The sequence below is a fragment of the Thalia democratica genome, chromosome 6, assembly GCF_965202585.1.
Source record: "Thalia democratica chromosome 6, ktThaDemo2.hap1.1, whole genome shotgun sequence".
NCBI classification, from domain to species: domain Eukaryota; kingdom Metazoa; phylum Chordata; class Thaliacea; order Salpida; family Salpidae; genus Thalia; species Thalia democratica.
Genome location: NC_139170.1, coordinates 53,282,649 through 53,305,968, shown reverse-complemented (window position 1 = coordinate 53,305,968; position 23,320 = coordinate 53,282,649).

The following is a 23,320-nucleotide window of genomic DNA, read 5'->3' as shown; positions in this document are numbered from 1 at the left end:
ATATAAGAATAAAAAAAAAATAAAGTAGATAAAAATTGTTTTTTATTTAAGTTCGTAATTGAAAGAAACGTATTTAGTAAACTTTGTTTTATTGTAAATTAGTTATAAATAAGTTGTTTTAATTTAGTTATAAAAGCTCACATTTAGTAGTGATTTATCGGATATAAAAATTGGGATGTAGCTAGACTTGTTTATTATTTTTCTAAGATCTTGGTAGAGCAGAATTCGAATTAAATTAATTTTAATTTCTAAAATACTTTACGCTAATTACACTTGAAGTAAAGACTCTTTTATTTTTTACTTCTCATATTATATGGTGGATAAGTTTAAAGTCGTCGGTTTTATTTTTACAGAATATAATTTCCCGGTATATTATATAAAACATATTCTAAGCTCGTATAAATTTAACTGACGTTTTATATTAGATCTCATCACACTACGCGTGCATCAGATGTCTTTATAAATTTCTTCACGTTAAACTGCAGTTAGATGAATAGATGTCTCTGATTAAACGAACTTACAAAAACTTTTTTTTTTAAATATATAAATTTTTTCAAAATGACAACTAAAGCTTTCTTTATCTATTCGGAAAATTTTAATAAGAACGAAGCTAGGGCATCAGTCTATCAACTGATCTAATAGTCAATATGATATGATCACAACTTGTAGCTCTAAAATAAATAGTAAAAGGTAAAACAGTTAATTTTATGCTTTTACTAAGTAACTAAATAGTTGAATTTTTAATATTGTTTGGTGAACGTTAAAAAAGCGCACAAAAAATTTGGTCTAACGTCCTGGTGTACAAAAGAACCTTTAAGTTATCGAGTCGTACACCACATACGTTTATAGTTCTGTTATAGTTTAAACGAATCTGTTTTAATATTTCATTGATAAGTTAGACTTTAAAATAACAACTTGCATGCATCACATTTTTTTTGATTTTTTAGAAAAACTTCAACAAGAAAAAAAATGACGAATGCTAATTTTAACATGTCTTAAAAGTGTTAATTAGGATTAGAAAATAAAATTTGACTTTTAAGTTTTCCACTTGATTAGGACTTATGATTTGAAAAATACAAAGACATCTCGTGTCTGATTCTAGATGATTAAAAATATTTTTATAAAGCAAGCTAGAAACAGTTTTAAAAAGTTTTAAATGACCAAATTTTGTCCATATGCTAATTTTTTTTAATTAACTCAAAACATCCCAATGTATTATGATAACGTTTTATATTTTTAGTTACACTAGTAAGTTATAAGTTAAAAGAAGAAACTAAGACATTGGTTTTTAAGCTCATCAAAATATGTTCATACTAAACTGAAAAAAAAATTATGCACTCTAACCTGTAATTTTTTTAGCTACTCATGGTAACTAATGGTATATAATTTTTAGAAATAAATATTCCGGTGTAAATTTTAGTTTTGCATATTTTTTTATCTCAAGCACACTTTATCTATCACTTCAGTGGCAATTTATTTCCAATATATAGTAATGCTACGTAAATGTTTATATATTGTTATGATTATGCTAAAGGTTGTTTAATAATTACGTACTATATTCAAGAAGATTAACGCTTTAAAAGTAGATGACTAAAAAGTCTTTTTATGATTTGATATTTTTTTGGCATTTTTTCAAGAATAATAATGTTTCATATTAGATTTTAACTATACAATCTTCATAAAGTGATTCATTTATCAAAAAATTAATTCGTACTCATGAGCATAGAGGTATTTTTATTTACTTCAATAAAGCTAACTATAACTTTTTCATTAAAGTTTTTCCTAAACTAGAATTTTTGAAAGTAAATTATTTTATTTGTTCCGTTATTTTATGCTTTACTACCACTTATATGTTTTTAAATTCTGGGAATTAGTACACAGTTTGTTTTGATCAAATTGGCATTTTTTAAGTCAGATAATGAAAACTAATTGAAATACCACACGGATGCATACAGTAAACCGTTACTAAGTAATATCAGTTGTTTTTCGTTTTTTAAACTAATTAGGGACTTAACTAAGGAGAACATTTGAACAAGAACACTTTAAGTTGTATTTTTAAGCTATTCATGGTATATAGTTTTTAGTGATAAAGTATTCCGGTGTAAATTACAGTTTTACGTTTTTTTTATTCTCAAGCATATTTTATCTATCACTTCACTGGCAACTTATTTTTAATATAAAGTAACGAAACGTAAATGTTTGCGTATTGTTATTGGTTATAATTTTAATACCTTCAATAAATCTAACTGTAGCTTTTTCATTTAAATTTTCTAAACTGTAACTTTTTAAAGATAATTACTTCATTTGTTGTATTATTTCTACTATTCAAGCTCTACTACCAATATTATTTTTTAATTTTTTGAATTAGTACACATGTTGTTATAACCAAAGCTGGCATTTTTTAGGTCAGAAAATAAAATTTAGTTGGAATATCATACAGATGCAGACAGTAAACTGTTACTAAGTAATATCAGTTGTTTTTCTTATTTTAAGCTAATAAACGACATAAATAAAGAAAGTATTAGAACAAAAGTTGTTTATAGATAGATATTAAAGATAATTTGCATAGATTTGGTTGAAAAAAGTTTACACTTTTACTGTGCCTAATAAAGTTGTTCCTAAACGAATTGAAACAATGATGTTTTGTATATGAAAACATCTTATAATGTAGTACTTATATATTTCATAGTATTTAATCTTCAGATACTCATTAAATTACAATATTTTGATTTTTTTTTATAATATTTTAAATAGTTCCGAACTATTAAACAAAACAAAACAGAGCTTGAATTAAGATGTTAAAAAATCATTAGAACATTTTAATTTTATTAGCTTAAATTCATTATAAAAAATTAGAAATTTTAAAAATTAAAATAAGTTAAGGATTGATATGATTTTAGTGAGTGAGCAAAATTTATTAGAAAAATTGTTTTTAGGGTAAGAATTGTAAAAAAAAAGTCTGAGCTAGTTTTTTTGGACTATAAAACTGCTCTTTCAATTAAGCTACCCCTAAAAAAATAAACTTAGAACATTAACTAAAACTCTTAATATCAAGAAACTTTCAAGTGTTAATAGATTTTGTTAAGAACTACTAATTAAATTATAAACAATTAATTTTGGGATCATGAAGTTTAATCATTTTAAATCATAATCTCATGTATGAGAAAATTATTGAGCTGGTTTGTAATGTTCTGGTACTCACCTACAAACAGCTAAAATAACTACAGCATCACAGTAGATTGCACCAATACAACTATCGCATCAGAGTAGATCGCAACGATACAATTAACACATTAAGTCGCAACACTACAACTATGACATCACAGTAGATAGCAACGATACAACTATGACAACACAGTAGACATTAACACTAGTTTTATTGACTTTATTACCCGTTAACATGTAAATATGACATTTTTAGTGAAATAAGCAATAAAATCGTGTAAAAAAGTAGTATTTTTAAGTATTAGTTTTAAATTTTATACAATTTGAAATTATACATAAAGATTTATCAGGTTTAAATATTATTTTCTATAATTTTTCCTTATATTTATAGTCTAGTAAAAGTTACTTAAGTTATGCTACATTATAAATAGATTATATAAAAGTATTATTTTTGTTGTTGATATCCGAAAAAAATCATTACCGTTAAAAATAATATAAATGTATTAACTGCTTAAACATAACTTTTTGGTAAATTATAAAAAAAATAACTCATAAGTTTACATTTACTAACATATAATATCTAGTAATAATTTTTTTATGTAATTATTTACATATGAAATACGTCCTATTTACATACCATTAACATCCTGTAAAATATTTCTTTCTTTACACCGAAATTGAAATTCTATTTTCTCTTCGTCTAATTTCTACGTCTAAAAATGCAAGTTCATCATTGTTTTCTCTTTCTATTGTGAAATTTATATAACCATAAGCATTATTCAAAATATTCTAAAATTCATCCATAACTTTCTCAAAAAATTAAAAATATTTTTTAGCTTCGTGCGACCAAAAATGTAAAAGCTAGCGCTTTTAGAATTTTTAAATTGTCTGAAACTATTTTGATCAAACCTAAAGACAAGCTCTACTAATAAACATAACAAAAAGCTTCTTGGTTACCTAAAAGACGAACAAACAATATAAATAAGATTTGATATTACTTATTATCTTAAATACAATAAACTTCATATTCAATTAAGTTTAATTAGGAATAAAAAAAGTGTTTTAGTAGCATACTTAACAATTTTAAAATATATGTACGATCATAAAAGTTATGAGTTGCTTTTAGTCTCTTATATGCATAGCGTCCAGTAATAGGTCTTTAATTTTGATTTTACAGGTCAAACTAAACAAAAAAAATCAAATCAAAATCGTTTTTAAAGCAATAAATTTTCATTTTAGGGGTTCTCAGATTTTGATTAGCTAGAATACCACTGCCTTAAGCTAGGTTTACGCAACAGTATACAAGTAGTTTAAATAAAGGTTTATTAACAACCCATCATATCAATAAAGCATCTCCGCCGGACTCGAACCCGGAACCTCTGGATTAGAAGTCCAGCGCGCTATCTATTGCGCCACGGTGACGACTGATAGAAAGCAAAATTTGCAAAATATAAACAAAACATTAAATAATGTCTAGTGGATGATAGAAGTTTATAACTTTTAAGCTTTTAATCTGTAAATCATAGCGATTCAGGTTGTCATTAAATCTATAATGGTTTTCAATCAGTGACATTTGTTAAAGTAAACTTTGAGAAGTATTTTTATGTTTGATTTTTTTTTAATCAAACTAGAGTTAGTTTATTGTTTTCTCTGTCATATTTTTATAATTATGATTTTGGAAAAGTTTATTACTTTTTAGTTTTTAGTTTTGACAATTAGTTGTTTTTTAACTTTTTATAAGCTTAAAATGTTAAGCTAGTTTTATCTAGCTTCTATATTTCTATGTCAGTTTGAATTGCATATTTACTAATTCAGCAATAAAAGAAAAGATTTGGGGCATGAGCAGTAAAGAAGCCAAAGGGGGGGGGGGCATGAGGTTATAGCTAAAAACTTACACTATATGTTCTAGTGTTGCAAATGAAGAGCATGTCAAAAATGTCAAAAGATTAGTTATATCTTAATTATCACACAATCTTATCTAACTGAATCTGTTTCACCAAGTACTTTATTTTTATATCTTTAAACATGTTTTTCTTTGATTAGATTAAACTTGTTACTAATTTTGTTTAGCTCTTTATTTTTAGTTTCTTATGCGAAAAATTTCTATCGTTCATGTTTGCTTCAGAAAGTTGAACAATTTTCACTTTTGAAAAAAATTGGGACTTATAAATAAGTATATGTAAAAAAATAAAATTAGAACTTAGATAAAAATAATCAAATAAAGTGAAATTTTCTTAAAGAGCTTAATGATTTTTCGCTTTTAATTAAGTCTGTTACAAAAGAATACAGTTGACAGATTACTCCTGAGCAAATAGCTAAAAACTAATCAAGCGTGTTTTTTTAGTAAAACGAAACAAATGTTAGTTTATTATCTAGGTTTTTTTGTTATTGGCAATTTAGAAGGCATATATAAGTTTAATATACAATATTATAAAATATTGTTGAAAGTTTTGTACGCTTAATATTTAAAAACGGGTGCACGACTATTCAAATTCTGACAATTCAAACTCCGACAATTCAAATTTGGACAATTCAAATTCCGACAACTCAAACTCAACAATTCAAATTCCGACAATTCAAATTCTGACAATTCAAATTCCGACAACTCAAATTCCGACAACTCAAATTCCGACAATTCAAATTCCGACAACTCGAATTCAGACAGTTCAAATTTCGACAACTCAAATTCGGACAGTTCAAATTCCGACAACTCAAATTCGGACAATTCAAATTCCGACAACTTAGGTTCGGACAATTCAAATTCCAACAACTCGAATTCGGACAATTCAAATTCCGACAACTCAAATTCGGACAGTTCAAATTCCGACAACTCAAATTCAGACAGTTCAAATTCCGACAACTCAAGTTCGGACAATTCAAACTCCGACAACTCAAACTCGACAGTTAAAATTGCGACAACTCAAATTCGGACAATATGAACTCCGACAACTCAAACTCGACAATTCAAATACTGACAACACAAATTCGGACAATTCGAATTCCGACAAATCAAATTCGGACATTTCAAACTTCGACAACTCAAGTTCGGACAACTTAAATTCCGACAAATCAAATTCTAAAAATTCAAACTACGACAACTGAAAATTCGGGTAATTCAAACTACGACAATTGAACTTTTTTAATAAGACGACTAAAGTGTACGCATAATACTCCATTAAATTTTATAATGAAAATTGAAAAGTTTATCAAATGTTTCATTTTTTTTTTTGTGATATTATAGATTTTTTAAAATTATGTTTTTAGTTTTCAAAAGATGTATAAATTTTGCTAAATAATAAATAAATTATTAGATATAAACGATTATAAAGATAATAGTAAAAAATTTTTGAACATTTTATACAAAAAATTAAGTAATTTAAAAAAATATGTGTTATTTTTTTTTGTAAATATATAAATTACCTTTTTTTCATTGTTTATTGAAAGATAAAAAAAGCGGTCAAAAAGTTTGGTCCAAAGACCTAAGGTACAAAAGAACTTATTGGTTATCGAGTCGTACACCACATACTTATAAGTTTCTTATGAGCAATTAAATTATTTTTTATCATTAAAATATCTAAACATTTTCAATTAAACAAAACGAAATAAAACCAAACTAAACGAATATTAATTGACTTTTGTGTTTAAAATGTTCTTGTTCAGTAACATAAGAACTAAAAATGTTATATAACTTTAAACTAATTTAAAAAAGGGACCAACTATACTTATAGGAAACATGTGAATAATTGAATGATATATTACAAACTCTAAAAAAAGTCAAAATGTAATACGCTTGTAATTTTAACTTTTACTTTTATCAGTATTTTGTACTTAGAGTTTAATTTTTATTCTATTTTAAAAAAATTTACTGAAAAGTTAAAACAACTTTAAATTTGAATAGATAAAAAAACTATTGTATATTTTTAAGTCCCTCTGAAGGAACCTCTGGATTAGAAGTCCAGCGCGCTATCCATTGCGCCACGGATACGACTGATAGTAAGCAACATTTGCAAAATTTAAACAAAACATTAAATAATGTCTTAGTGGATGATAAAAGTTTATAACTTTTAAACTTTCAATCTGTAAATCATAGCAATTCAGGTTGTCATTAAATCTATAATGGTTTTCAATCAGTGACATTTGTTAAAGTAAACTTTGAGAAGTATTTTTATGTTTTTTTTTTTTTTAATCAAACAATGGTTAGTTTTTTGTTTTCTCTGACATATTTTTATAATTATGATTTAGTAAAGTTTATACAGACCTAAGTAAAATTAACTACTTTTCAGTTTTTAGCTTTGACAATTAGTTGTTTTCTAACTTTTTATAAACTTAAAATGTCAAGCTAGTTTTATCTAGCTTCTATATTTCTACGTCAGTTTGAGTTGCATATTTACTAAGTCAGCAATAAAAAGAAAAGATTTGGGGCATGAGCAGTAAAGAAGCTAAAGGGGAGGTGGCTCGTTACAGAGATGTTATTATTGGGTAATATGGATTATTAAAGTAGATTAGTACAACAATCAAAACTACATCTATATTTTATTTACATTAACTAAACAACACAAAGATACAATTACATCACTCTATACGAGAACTAAAGTTAAACACACAAGAAAACATTAGTTCTTAAATCTAACGTGCTTAAAATGCATTTTAACTTAAAGCACACTTGCCGAATGCTCTGCCGAAACTGCTACTGCTACTGCCACTGCAAGTAATTGCAAGTCAAAATCCGTTTTATAAGCACTAAAACAAATGTAACTCCTTTAAGTAAACAATATTGTTTATTGTTTTAGAAAATTGTTTTAAGAGTTATAAAATTTGTTTTGGAAAAGCTTGTTTTGAGAATAATGAAAATTGTTTTTATTATTACAAAAAATTCCATATTTATTCACGAGCTTTAAAATACTAAAATGAAATGTTAGTTTCATTACATTGTTACTTTTTAATTTTCAATTTTAACGTTTAAAGCCTGGTTTTAAATAATTTAAATCCTTAAAATCCTACTTAACTTTAAACTTTTTAGACATTATCAAAAGTCCGGTTTAAAAAAAGTAAGAAAAAGAAATTGTATTTCTTATTATCTTAAAAATTACATAATTTACAAAAACTTAGATAAAACACAACATAAAGACGAAGTAAGTAACAATGATAGTCATTTAGTTGTCCTCAGGCTTCTTGTCCTCGAAGTTCTTGTCCTTGGGCTTGTAGTCCTCGGGCTTGTCGTCCTTGAGCTTGTAGTCCTCGGGCTTGTCGTCCTTGGGCTTGTAGTCCTCGGGGTTGTGTCCTTGGGTTGTTAATAGAGGCTTCTGAACCATCAATTGGATCATTGACAACGTCTTGTTTCTTTTAGGAAACATTTGACTTTCTGTCTTCTAGCTGGTTTGTTAAATCAGCAAAACAACACATCGATTGGCTTCGGAAACAATGACAGCAGGAACTTGATTGTGACGTAATAGAACAAACACAAAATCTTCATTCAAACTTTTGTTTATTGTCGTACTTATAAACAAAAAGACTTTTAAAGTTTCATGCAGTAGCAAGGTGTTAGGTGTGCTTAAAAGTTGTGGTTATCAAACAACAATTTGCTTCAAACAACGTTAAAAAGATATAAACGCAACAATTTATTTACAAGCGACGACTGCTAAATTTAAGGGGAGTTTATTTTTGATTTCTTTCAAAAGGAAAATTTTAACACAACTTTATACTTGAACTTGAAACGAGTAATAAAATAAGGCAAGTAACTTATCTTTTTACGACTATAAAGATGAAAACTCATTCAAATATATTTTTAAACTTCAGCAACATTCTGTTTTAAAACAAATACAATTTATACTTTAGAACAATCAATCAGCAGATTAAAACAATAAAGTAGTAGTAGTAAACAAATAGACAAATTTGTTTTATCAGCTAAAACTCAGACGTTATTAAGAACAACTATTCTGCTGTTGTAATTCTAAATTTTATTGCGGTTCTTACTTTACATTTCTATGCTAAGAAAAATATAATAACTGCGCTCTCTTTGCAACTTATAAAATGCAATTTTGCACTAAAGTACTGCGTCCCCTGACGACTTATGAAAATTGCAACATTTTAAAGAACATTGTGCACTAGAGTAAAAAGACTGTGCTTTTTATAATCGAAATACTGCGCCCCCATGCGACTTATGTTAGTTGCAACTTATATTGTGCCCTTAGCTAAAAAGATTAAGCTTTTTAGGATCGAAATACTGCGCACCCATGCGACTTATGTTAGTTGCAACATATATTGTGCACTAAGAAGAAGAAATATTATGCTCGTTGGCAAATAAAATGTGCACCTAAGCACTGAAAAAGCATATATAAAACTATACATAGAAATAACCGCAAAAATTATATAGTACTTCCAGCAAAAAATCCTTGACATCAAGCTTCACTTTTAACAAAACTAAATAAACCACTACCACACACTTGTATTATAATTGTAGACTTGCTGTTTCAAAGTTGAAAGTTATTCACACAATTTTTCTTACTATTATCATAGTGAAACGTCGCAAAGTGAAGTATTATCGCAAATTATACTGTCAAAATTTTAAACTCGTTAAAAAGTTGTTTAGTAATAAACTAAAGTTTTTTTTTCGCTGCGTTTTTTAATTGATAAGGCACCTAATTCCTAAATATCAGAAGATTCCTAAAATACAGGCCACACATGGTTTCCAATGGCTCGTTACAGAGATGTTTAAGGGGCAAATAGGATTATTAAAGTAGATTAGTACAACAATCAAAACTACATTTATATTTATTTACATAAACTAAACAACACAAAGATACAATTACATCACTCTATACGAGAACTAAAGTTAAACACACAAGAAAACATTAGTTCTTAAATCTAACGTGCTTAAAATGCATTTTAACTTAAAGCACACTTGCCGAATGCTTTGCCGAAACTGCTACTGCCACTGCAAGTAATTGCAAGTTAAATTCCGTTTTATAAGCACTAAAACAAATGTAACTCCTTTAAGTAAACAATATTGTTTATTGTTTTAGAAAATTGTTTTAAGAGTTATAAAATTTGTTTTGGAAAATCTTGTTTTGAGAATAATGAAAATTGTTTTTATTATTACAAAAAATTCCATATTTATTCACGAGCTTTAAAATACTAAAATGAAATGTTAGTTTCATTACAGAGGCATAAAGTCATATCTAAAAACTTACATTAGATATTCTGGTGTTGCAAATGAAGAGAATAAAAAGGTCTTAAAAGTATTTAATGGTTGATTTATGATTAATCTAATGAAAGAGGCTTTATTTAATTCTCTAAAGGGGTTCATCTGAAAAAAAGGTTCCCAGGTGTAAATAAACAAAATAAATTTTTTTTTTTAATGCTAAATTAGCAAATATATGCAAGTCAGACTGACTTTTGAGTCTTATTCTTATTTTACTGACTTAGATAGCACTACAGTTTAAACATTTAAAATATAAGTTTGAATGTCGAATGTTATAAAATTACAAATGGAAATTTGACGTGTAAACAGTTAGTTCAAGAAAACTATTCAACTGTAATATAGAGAAAAATTGGTAATTAGCATTGTGTTTAGTGTTTAAAAATAATCTGTAAGTAGTATTTTAAGTTATTTATTTAGGATTTTAAATTCTAGCTACTGCCGGGTGCCTTTTAAATTTCACACAGTGTTTTTTACTATTACAAATTATATAGTCACATTTTGTAGTTATTCAGCCCGAGAGCATTATATTATTTTTTGACAAAACTACGTCAAAAATAAAACTGTATTATAGAAAATGTATTTTGTTTAATAAAACATAAATAAAAATGGTAAGAACCATTAAAAAAATCTGAACTAAACTAAAACTGAACTAAACCATGAAATAAAAGATCAATTTGCTCTAATTATACATTATAATAAATTTCACAAAAACAATATACCAGAAAAGATAGAAAATGCCTACACAGTCCAGTTTTTAGAAAGCCCTATAAGAACTAATTTAGACTACACAGAACAGTGGTGGATTAAAAAGACTAAGGCAAAAATTAATTTAAACAGTGTTTTTAAGGAATAGTTTTAATGATAAAAAATTGAAAATGTCATCAAAAAAATATTTTTTTTTATTAAGTACAATACTAGAGAATTTTTTAATTGTTTGTTGTTTATAGAAATAGTTTTTCTTAGTTACAGTAAACAAAAATAATTTTCCAAAGTGTCTTTTTTTCAGTTTCTCAAATTGAAAAATTATATCAAATTTTACTGACTAATCTCAAATATAAGTGTTCCATTAATTTTAAAGTAATAGTATAATTTCAATATTTTAATAATATGGTAGTTTTTAGTTTTATTTTAAATTTTGCTACAAATATTTAATTTACGGTACTTAATTTTCTCTAGTTGCTAGTATTTTTTTGTTTTCTACAGAATTGAAAATGTTTGTTTTTTAATAAACGAAAGATCTATTCTAAGTGGTTGAAAAAGACTGTGACTGATTTTTTTAATGGTTCTTACCATTTTTATTTATGTTTATCTAAAATTCAATCCTGTCCGGTCTTTAAAATCAAAAGAGGAAGACTACCTTCATCCCATTTTAATGTTTAATAAAACTATATAAACTGTAAAAAAAGTTATAATCACTAAAGTTGCACAACTTAAAAAATAAAATTTTTCAATTCATATAAAAGAACCAAAAATTTTCCTTATTGAATAATTTTTCAGTTCTAACTTCGAAGATTTTAATATTTTATTATAACTTCTAATTAAACACATACACATTGTTTTTATTTACAACTGCGAAAAACGTATAAGTTTTTGTACAAACCTTTGTACAAAAATATTGCTCAGAGTTTTACTTACTGAATCATTAGAAAAAGATTTACTAGTAAACTCTATTTAAAAAGTTTAGAGCATGTTTTAGTCCATATTGTCAAATTCAATATTAACAATATTTAAATACATTAAGGTATAAAAAATTTATAAAGGATGGTTTGAAGGTAGTCTGTATTTTTTATATTAGAAGTTAGACAGCCATGAAAATAAAATTGTCATTATCAATGATTAGTTCATTATAACAGTCAGCTAACCTTAAGTTTTTGAATGTGTTTAAACTTTGATAGCTAATATATAAATGTTTAGTCACACAGTATTTATTGTGCTTAAGTTTTAGAACCAACAACTACAGTTGCAAGTGTTTAAGGTAAAAAAAATCTGTTGAGTATTTTAAAAGTTAAATGCATGCCATTTTATAAAAAAGGTTTAACTTTTAGAATAATTTTATTCATTTTAATGACCACTACTTTTTAAGGTTTTTTTAAATGTTTAAAGTATCATAGTATATTGTGCATATTTTTTATAATTAAACTTAATTATAGATGAATGTGTTTAATCTAACAGAGTGCTTAAAATAATAGTATTAATGTAAACTAAGTCTAACAAAATATGGTCTTTACTAATTTTATATTTTTGTATATTAAGACTAATTATTACATCTACTAATTTAACTTATTCTTCATTTAACCAGTTTTGTTTAAATATAGTCAATATCATTTCAATGATCCCTTTTTGTCATGTTTTGCTTTCTTCCTTTAAGTTTGGTTTTTTGCAGTAAAATTACTTATTTATTATCTATATAACTTTTTATATCTATACAGAGTGCCAAAAAAACCTGGAACCCAGGATAATCTGTAATATGTCAATTTAGGCAAAAAACAACTGGAAAAACTTTTAGTTAAAGAACTTTTTTTTAAACATGAAATCTCTAAAAAAGTTAATAAAACTTTTAAAACACCTATATTTTCTATTTGTAAATGTGAAGTAACAAAGTTTCATCTAATTGGAATAATGCCTCTAAAGGATAAAATTTTTAATTGTATTATTAATAATTTATTTTTATATGAAAACATTTTAAGTAGGTTTACAAACTTTTTAAATTGTTCTTGGTTCTACCATACCTGAAGTGCTGGAAAAACCTGGAATTTGAGAATTATTAAAAAGAAAAGCTGGGATTATCTACTAAAGTTACTAACAAACCTTGAAAGATCTGAATTTTAAACTATTTTTACATCTTAACATACAAAAAATAACTAAAAAAAAAATTTATCATCATCAATTTAAATTTCAAAAAACACATTTAAACTATATTTAAATTGTCTTTGCAATGTTTTTATGTAGCTTAACACAGTTTTAACTTTAATTTTAATTTAAACTAAAAGTAGACCAAAAACCCTGTACTTTTAAAAACCTAGAATATATTTTTTAATTTTATTTTATCAAAAGTTTGATTTTATTCTTTAAATGGACTAAAAAAATTATTTTTTTAAAAAGACTGGAAGAAACTTGCATGGGTCCTTTGACAACCCTGTACTTTACGAAACATTTTTATTGTTCTTGGTTGCCACCAAATCTGAAATCCTGGAAAAATTAAATTTGATAATTTTGACTAGGTACATGGAATTTAAAAAGATACTGAAAAATAACTGGAATTTGCTACTAAAGTTATTTATAAACATTGAAAAACCTTGAATTTTAAACTATTTTTACATCTTGATTTAACAAAAAAGTCAATCATATCAAAAACATTTTATATCATCACCAAAAGATTTTATTAAAAAACACATAAATCTAGTAATACTAGTGTCTTTGCTATGTTGTTATACTACTTTACACATTTTCGAACTTTATTTTAAACTAATAAGCAGACCCAAAAACCTGTAATTTTAAAAACCTTTGAGGAATTTTTATCTTAAGTTTGATTTTATACTATTAACGGATCAAAAAATTTATTTTTTTTATTTTCAATTTAAGTTTACAATACAATAAAAAAGACCACAAGTTTTATAAAGTTTAATTTTCTTGTCAACTTAAAAATTCACTAAAAATCTATCTTTTCTTCATTTTTTGTTTTTTTATTTAAAAACTTTAAATAATTTAGTTTGAAATGATTTAAAATAAAATTTCTAGATGAAAAGATAAAAATTAAATGATGTTTTTGTTATAAAAAACGAACTCTACACTGAAAAAAAAATAATTAGACTCGTGGTAGAAGTTTAGAGAAGATGGGTTTAAAAATTACGAGCAGGTATACTTTCAGTTAATTATTCTTTTTTTAACTCATATTCTGCTCCTGTAAAAAAACCTTTTGAGTCCACCATCTTTGATCACTTATATCTCAAAATGTACTTTTTGTACATGTACAATGTCTGTATATGTAATATAAAAAATCATTATTAACAAAACAAACTAAAGTTAATTTAATCTCTATTAACTTGCTCTTTTTTTTATACGGCCTAATCAGTTTTTTAACATAATAGCAGTTTAAATCAGATCAACTGCTTAAAAGTTGGTGAACTAATTAGAGATTTTTTTTTGTAGATTACCAAACTATGATTTGTTTTTATCAATAAGCTTTTGTAGCTTTATTTTTAGTAAAATTAACGAAATATTCAGGGTTGTCTTACACTTAAAATAAGTAAAGATATTTTATAATCTCAAGACATTTTAATTTTTTTTTAGTACAGGCTGACTTAGGATAAGTTTCATTTTTTTAAGATAAAGTCAGTTTAGTTTTAGGTATTTTTAAAAACCTCAGAAGAATTATTCAAAAGTAAAATTTAGTTCTTATTCAAAAGCTTCAAGTGCAAACTTTTTAGAGTTAAAAAAAACTTTTGATACTATAACTTTTATTATTTCTTGAAAATCTATTATCTCTTTCATTTTCATGCACCTCAACTTTTAAAAAGCTTTTTTTTTTGTCTAAAAGACTTAAAATTTTTGAATTCAATAGTTAGTAAGAAATAATATTTTTTGATTAAAATAAATGAGTGATTTTTTTATTCTTTTTTAAGTCCTGTATTTAAATTATATAACTACTGTAAATATTTAAGAAGATTATTTAAAAATGCAGAAGAATAAATTTTTTTTTTTGACTTTTTAATTTGTTCCATTTACATGGATCTTTTAGAGTTCACCAACTTTGATTGCTTAAATCTTTTGTTAAGTTGTTCAAAACTTCTGATAGCTAAGATAAACTCTACAAAACAAGTTGAACTTGTATATTCAACGTGGACCCCTCCCCTAAAACTTTAATCAAAACATTGTACGATTAGTTTGATAAAAAGTATGAAATTTCAAAAATAAATCATAACGATGAATACAAATTCTGAGAACAAAAAACTCCTAAGTCATAAAAAAGATCTGAACAAACATAAACGGTTTAAGGCCATAGTTGATTCCATATTGATATTTACAAGTTTGTCTAGCTATGTACATTATTATCTATGCTACCATTTTTTACAATATAACTAAGCTTTAAGTCGTTTAATTTTTCATATGAAAGATATGTACTTAATTTTTTTTTAATTAAACTGTTTCTATGTGGAAAGCAAAGACAAAAGGTGATGTTTAAAAAGTTAAATTAAAAAATTTAATGAAAGCTTATTTTCTTTTACTTAAAATCAACCTTATTGTAAACATTAAAGCTTTAATAAAATTCGAAAAAAAAATTGTATAGATTTTACAATATTTTTAAAGTTGTCTGTTATAAAAAAGAAATTTATTTCGAACTTCTAGAAATCATATTTACCTATATGATATATGAAAAAAAAAGTTAATACTAAAAATTTAAACTATAATGTAATAATATATCAGGTCAATCCAATTTTATTTTATTATTTTTGCAAAATGCAGCTATTTAAAACATTTTAATAGTTATGTGGTTTTTTTTTAGCTTAATACTTTTTTTTAAAGTTGTTTTGTCTAATTTTGAAATAATACTAGTTATATTAAAAATCTATGTAGATTGTGTAAACACTTAAAATACATCTTACTCATTATAACATATTAAAATCTTATAATCTATTTCAAAAGTTAATTTAATTTGCTAACAAATTATCTTGTTTCTTTTTCAGTTTTACTAGGTAATATTGTTACTTTCTTCAAACTTTGCACATTTTATTTACTTTTTAAAACATTCTCATGACTAAGGTTATTGTTTTCTATCACTAACTTAAGCTGACTCAAGCTAGTTTGATAAAACTAAGACTAGTTTTTGGTAACACAAGCTGTTTTTTTAATAACAAAAAGATTTAATTGTGATAGATTTATTTGTTAAACTTGTTAACAAATGTCATAAAAAATACTGCATTACAAACAGCTCATTTATAATATTTCACAAAGCTAATTTTATCTTAACAGTTTATTATTTTTCATAGTAGTTGTAACAGCTAATTATATTATTAAAATTTGAAAACTTACTACCACTTAAATTATTGCTTTCTTATAATAGCTTATCGAAAGATTGCCTTGTAAATACTGTGAGAGATTTTATATGATGATTTGAATTCTAACACAACTACCATTTAGTTAAATATTATTTTTTTAATCCTAGCGTTTAACAAGGTTGCTACACAAGGACAGTTTCTAGTCACTAAGGACAGATTTTTTACTTTATTTAGCTTTTCATACTCAGTTTTTTGCTAAAAAAAAGTGACAACCCTGATATATAATCAACCTTAACGGCTTACAAACTAGAAAAAGATATATGTATTGCAATTTTGTCAAAACTTAAAGCATTAAAAATACTTAGAAAAATGTTGAATTTCTTAAAAATCTCTGAACAGCTTAGAATATTTTAAATTTTGTTTTTAAGCTCTGGCTGACACAGGATAATTATGTTTTTTTAATGATGAGACTATAATAGTCAAAAAATAAAGCGTATGGCTTCTAGCTTAGAAAATTCTATCAACTTTTTAATTAAACAACTTTCCTTTCGATTTAGTAGTATTTTTAAATTAAAAGATGACGAAAAAAGAAAATTTAGTACAGAACTTCTGAAAATAGAGAATGATGATTACAAGTTTATTTTGCGTTCATTCGATAACAAATATATGTTGAAAGTAAGACATTTCTTTAGAATTAACCCTACTAACAAGCTCGAAGTTGCTAAAATGAAACACAAGTATCTTTACCTTAACGGAATTAAAAAGGATAAAATAAAAGATATTTTGACAAATGGTTATCGTAGAAACATAAACTTCCTTACAACTGACATAGATAGTGAAATTTATAGCAATGCTAGTTACTGTGAAGTCGATAATGCAGTAAAAATGTTGTCATTCGTATTTGTTGTCTGTTCAGAAGAAAACTATAAAGAGTCTATCAGTAAAGACAAAAAAATGATAGAAGATAGCAGAAATAGTGTAACAAGAGAAGGATTGTTTGGATATGAAAATTGTGCATACGTAAAGCATCGTTGCGATTCATTTCCAGCATACTTAATTATATTTGAGCTAGATGAATAGTATAGATAAATAAGCATTTTAACCTCTTTTTTTTAAATTATATTAAGAAATTAGACTTTATTGAACTTTTTTGTTGCATTCTTTGATTGTATTTATTTTTTGTTCTTCAGTTTCTTCCAGAAATTAAAAACCTTAACATTAAAATTTTAATTATCTCAGCTAGCTAATGTTTTTTATGACTGTTTAATACTAGTTATTTTCGCTTATCTTAGTTTCTAAATGTTTTCTTTTATAATAAAAAAGATTCCTACTTAAAAAATTGTTTTTGTGTTTTGAAATATTTTAATAGTTTTAAATATTATCTGATTAAAGCTAAATTTTAGTTAGTATCTTATTTACTCTTACATTACTCCTTGTTTTATATGATAAAATAAACATTAGAAATAGTATTACTGTTGCCTTTAACAAAATAGTTGCTAAGATTTAATTGTTAAGCTAAATATTTAAGCTTACTGTTACTTGAAGGTTTTTTTATATAGTAAACAATCTTAATTTTATGAGTTTTAAATAATTTATCGAATTTTTATAAACAGTTAATGTTTTAGTATAGGTTACGACAGTTAAGTTGTAAAAGTCAAATCTGTTTTGGTTAAAATACATAATGAGTAACCTTTTATTATTTTTTTTCTATCTATGTTAGTGTCGAGGCAATTTTAAGAGATTTACATGGTAATATTTCTTATATAAAGGTAAACATATCAAAACCAGGCTTTAGATCTGATGACTTTAACTGATGTTTTCCAATTGATTAATTACGCTCCGAGCGTGTCAGCTAGTATTAAATATGTATTTTACGTTTCTCAGCCTTCTTTAGTTACTTAATATTTCTAAACTCAATCAGAGAAAAGCTAGGGCATCAGTCTATTATTAGTTTAGTCTAATTTTTGAAAATAATATGATTACAACATTTTGCGTTAAAAAAACATTAACTTTTTGCTTTTATTAAACAACAGAACAGTTGTTCGTTAATTGAACGCCCTAGGGGGTAAAAATTACCGACCAACTATTTTAATAGAGTTTTTATCTAATCGGGCCAGCGGATGAAAATTAACTTTTGAGAATTAAGTGATTAGCTGCCAAAATTTCAAATTTTTTTTTCAACTAAAAGAGCAGTAAAAATATTTTTTTTTATAAATTTCGCAAAATAAAACTGTAAGATTATAACATTGAAAGCATTTTAAAAAATAGCTTTTTTTTATATTAATAAAAATATAGTTTGTTAATATTTGGGTTATCTAATTTAGACGGAATATCCCATTTAAAATTTCCCAAAGCAAAATATTAATTTAAAACTGATAAATTAAGATATTAATATAGACAATTTACCATATCGATTACATTCGTAGCTCTTAGACCAGGGGTCGGCAAACTGCGGCCCGCGGGCCAATTGCGGCCCTCGAAGGGTAAATCTGCGGCCCGCGAGCACGTTTTTTTTTTTTGAATGGAATGCGGCCCGCAAAAGAAATTTTTGTGGCCCGCGAGCATGTTAATGCGGCCCGCTGAGCAACAATATGTTTTAATTTTAATTTTTACTGGAAATTTGGTTTTGTTTTATTTCGTTTTAAGTTCATGTATAACATTTTTGAATAATAAAAAGACTTTACTGTATTAGCTTGAAAATGTGAAAAAACAGATTAGCTTTCTAACAGGGTATTTTCTCGTTTTCATAATAGCTTTCTTCTCACAACAGTAAATAACTATTTGACAAAAGAGTGAAAAGAGTGCTTAGATTTAGTACGTCAGTTATGTAATAGCTACTTAGTAAATAAACCAAATGCAAATGTTTTTCACTTTGCACAACAGTAATGCAAAGTAATTAAATAAAATAGCATTTCTTTACAGTTTAGGTATTCATTTTAAATGTATTATATACCTTAGTTTCTTTTACAGATGTATTATTACTAAATATTATATCTAAATGTACTCAAATACATTTGATATAACACTTTAATAAGAAATAAGGTTTATTTGATTTTGGTTTTAACACGTTTCGATTTTTTAGTAGTTTTTTTCACTTAAAAATAATTCCAATGCACACAAGTGTACAAAGATGCTCATATTTTAAACCACTTTTTATTTACTGCATAGTTAGATTAAGTTTAGTTTATGCATAAATGTCTAACACTATTGTATCTAAATGTAATTTCTAAGTGTGTTCAGAAACATTTAAAACAATATATATGACATTACAAAAAGTTTATACATTTTGAATCAAATAAGTTCAAATTCTATTTTATAAATAACTAAACATTGCTACAAACTCAGATTAAGACCTTTTGAAGACTTTAAATCTCAGGCCAATTTAGTCTTTTTTCAGTTATTTTTTGAATTGCTTTTTGTATACGAAAATATCAGGCTAGTTTTTTATCACTAAGGCTTGCTTTTTTTCTTTAAAGAGTGGCAAATTAAATTTATGATGTATGTTTTGGTTAATACACAGTGTTGGTTTGAATTATAATTAGTGATGTACCGGACTCACTATTCAAGTCCGGGTCCGGCCGGATATTGCCATTTTTGTCTGATATCCGGTTCCAGCCGAATTCTAATTTGAAAAAAAAAATCCGGATCTGGTTCCGGCCGGATTCCAATTTGAAAAAAAAGTCCGGATCCGGTTCCGGCCAGATTCAAATTAAAAAAAAATCCGGATCCGGGTCCGGCCGGATCCGAAATTGTGAGTTCGGTACATCACTAATTATAATATATGCTAAATTTTAAATCTTGCAGCTGATACAATTTGAAATACTGTTTATTTTACTGTATATAAGTGTGAATAATCAGTGTTGCCAAAAAACTTGAGTCCCAGTAAGTATTGGAATCTGAAAATCTATGCTTAAATAATCTGAAAAAAGTTTGAATTTGAGAATTTTTGAAAAACCTGGAATTTAAAACAATTTTTACATGTAAAGTAATAAAACTTTGATTTGAAACAAAAACTTACCATATAAATATTTTTATTAACAACAACATTGAAAGTAGTTTAAAAGCATCTTTTTAAAATTTCCCTGATATTTTCTTTAATTTAAAAATCCCCTCAGTTTTCTTGAGTGTGTGGCAACCCTAATTTGTCTTTTTGCTTGTTTTCAAGTTTTTTTTTCTAAAAATTTGAGATATAAATCAACTGAAGACCATCTTGTTTAAACTTTGATTTGTATATATTTTTTACTCATATTATGTATCACATTATCATTTTATATCATATCATCTCATATAATATATTTTATATCTAAATTATATTTCATTGTACTAAATAAACAAAAATTGTGAACTTCAATGTTTTATATGGTTTGAGTAAAAAATTACAGATTTTTTTAGGTTTTTTTGGCTGATATTTTTATTCACAATTTAAATTTCTAGGTTTTCTGGTAAAAATACTAACTTCTTTTTTAAAGTTAGATAAAAGTCCAATTTTTTTTCATTTCACATTTTAAGTTGTTTCACAATTTAGCTTGCCTTAGATGTCATTAGTGCAATTCTAAAACATTGCTATTTCATGCTCAGTGAGCCATAAAAACAGGTGCATAATTGCTGAAATAGTACATGTGTTTGGCAAGACACCCAAAAAATTTGGGAACATTATTTTTAGGTAGCTGAGCTTTAAGTTATTATAACATTTTTATACAGGTTTTACTTTTTATACAATAAAAACTTAAAAAACTACGTCACTATAGTAAAACATTAGTCAAAAATTTAGCTAAAATGCACAATTAAATCTATTAAGTTTTGTAAAGCTTTCAGTTAAAGTTATATTAAACCAGGGGTCGGCAGGCAGTTGGTGCTCGCGGGCCAATTTTCAAGTTTTCAAAATCTTCGCGGGCCATAGTTTTAGTTTTAGTGATATTTGAATAATTTTTGGACTTTTCTTTGGTCACACCTGAGAAAGTTTGACTTTTATTCACTTAATTACTTTAAACTTTAAATGACTTTTAGCTACACATAGAATGCCTATTTAATATATAAATATCTGTTATAATAAAATTTACATTGTTTGATATATTTGAGTCTAAATAAAATATGTACTCCTATTATCTCTTTTAAATATATTGTGATACGTAAGCGTTAGAATTAACAAGCTTGATTAAACAGCTGCAGTAGTAATTAATTATTCATAAGTAGCCTGGCATTAAAAGTCTACCTAATAACCTGATTGCTGTTTTATTGTTGATGTTAGTACAGTATTGTAAAATATTAGTTCAAATTCAAAACTTTTTGTAGTAAATGTAAATTCACAATGTTTAATAAATTAAGTGGAACCCGGTCGGCGAGCATGTAAATCCGCTAAACCAAATTTTAAACTAACACTAAATAAGGGTTCGGAAACTGCAGCGTATGAAGAATAAAACAAAATGCATAAAAGGTACAAACTCGTGCCCGCATAAATAACACCTTTAAATCTTAAACTAAATTTTTAGATATTTGAAATGATAATAATAAACAGATTGCTTGGGTAATTTCAAACTTACATCATATTTTCTGAAGTTTGAAGCGGTAAACTAAACAAATTAACTAAAACATTTTTTGATGTATTTAAACATTTTTTACTAGTCTTTACTTTTTTATAAAAAAGTTTCAGAAAACCGAAGTTTAATATGAACTATATTGATTTTTAGAGAGTTTTTTTTTATAATGGTATTTTATATTAAACTTTACTCTAAATAAGTACCAAGTACTTTAAACAGTAAACACAAACCAAGCTAAAATGCATAAATTCTAGTAGCTGCTTAAACTGCGCAATAAATTAAACAACATTAAGTAAAACTAATTAGTTAAAATAAAAAAATTATCATAAATTCAGTTTGAAGTCTAAAAGAAAAAAAAATAAAAAAAGCAATTTTATGATATACAGCATCAATTGATTAAAAAGCTAAGCCAACCTGTCATCTATGGATATACTACATAAATTTTATTGACAATATGTTTACAGTTAATTGCATGCTTTTTTAATTAGTATCATTCAACTGTGTATTGTTTTTTGCTGAGTAATAAAGTTCTAAACAAACAAAGCTTATTATTGAAAAATAAAGAAGCAAGTAGAAATAATCTACTGTTTTGAATTTAAATTTATTTAGTTGAAATAAGAGTTAAGCATTAAATTTTTTCCATCAGTAAAACACTTACTTAAGTACTATATAAATTTGTCATGTAAACACTGTGCACAAGAAAACTTGAAAATTTTTAAGTTTATTTTTTTTACAGTTGACGACAAGATACGATGCTTAAGACCAAAATACTCATTTTAATTATATTTACAACTAATTATTTACAGTTAACCTACGTATAGAAGTAATTATTAATATTTAAATTATCAATAATGATATGAATTAGTTTTATTTTGTATCACGATTAAAAAAACTCTTAATAAATAGTTAAAAAAACACAAACCTTTTTATATTGATCTTTTAAGATGATGCTCAAAATAAGTATTCCTACAAAAGAACTAAGACAATGCTGTTAAAATTTTTATATATTATTATATAAGAGTCTACAGGCCGTATAACTTCGATATTCCTTTGTTAAAATTAAAAAATATGTATGAGATGTTATTTGAAACTTACAATACTAGTAGGTACTTTAATTCAAGCATTTTTAGAAAAAAAGCACATTAAACAATAAACTATGAAATTTTACATAAAAAAGATACGAACTGAATTAAAACATTCATAGATAATATTCATAGAAATTATAGAAAACTAAATACATTTAAAACTTAAATAAAAAAAAACACAATAAAAGCTGAAAATTTTGGCACGATAAAAGTTTATTTTTAGTTCAAATTATTGTATTGAGTTTAGGCTGGATGCTGTTAAATTCGAGTTGAATTAAATTTGCATAAAATATGAATTCTGCCAATATTTTGCTATTATGCATATCTTTTTGACTT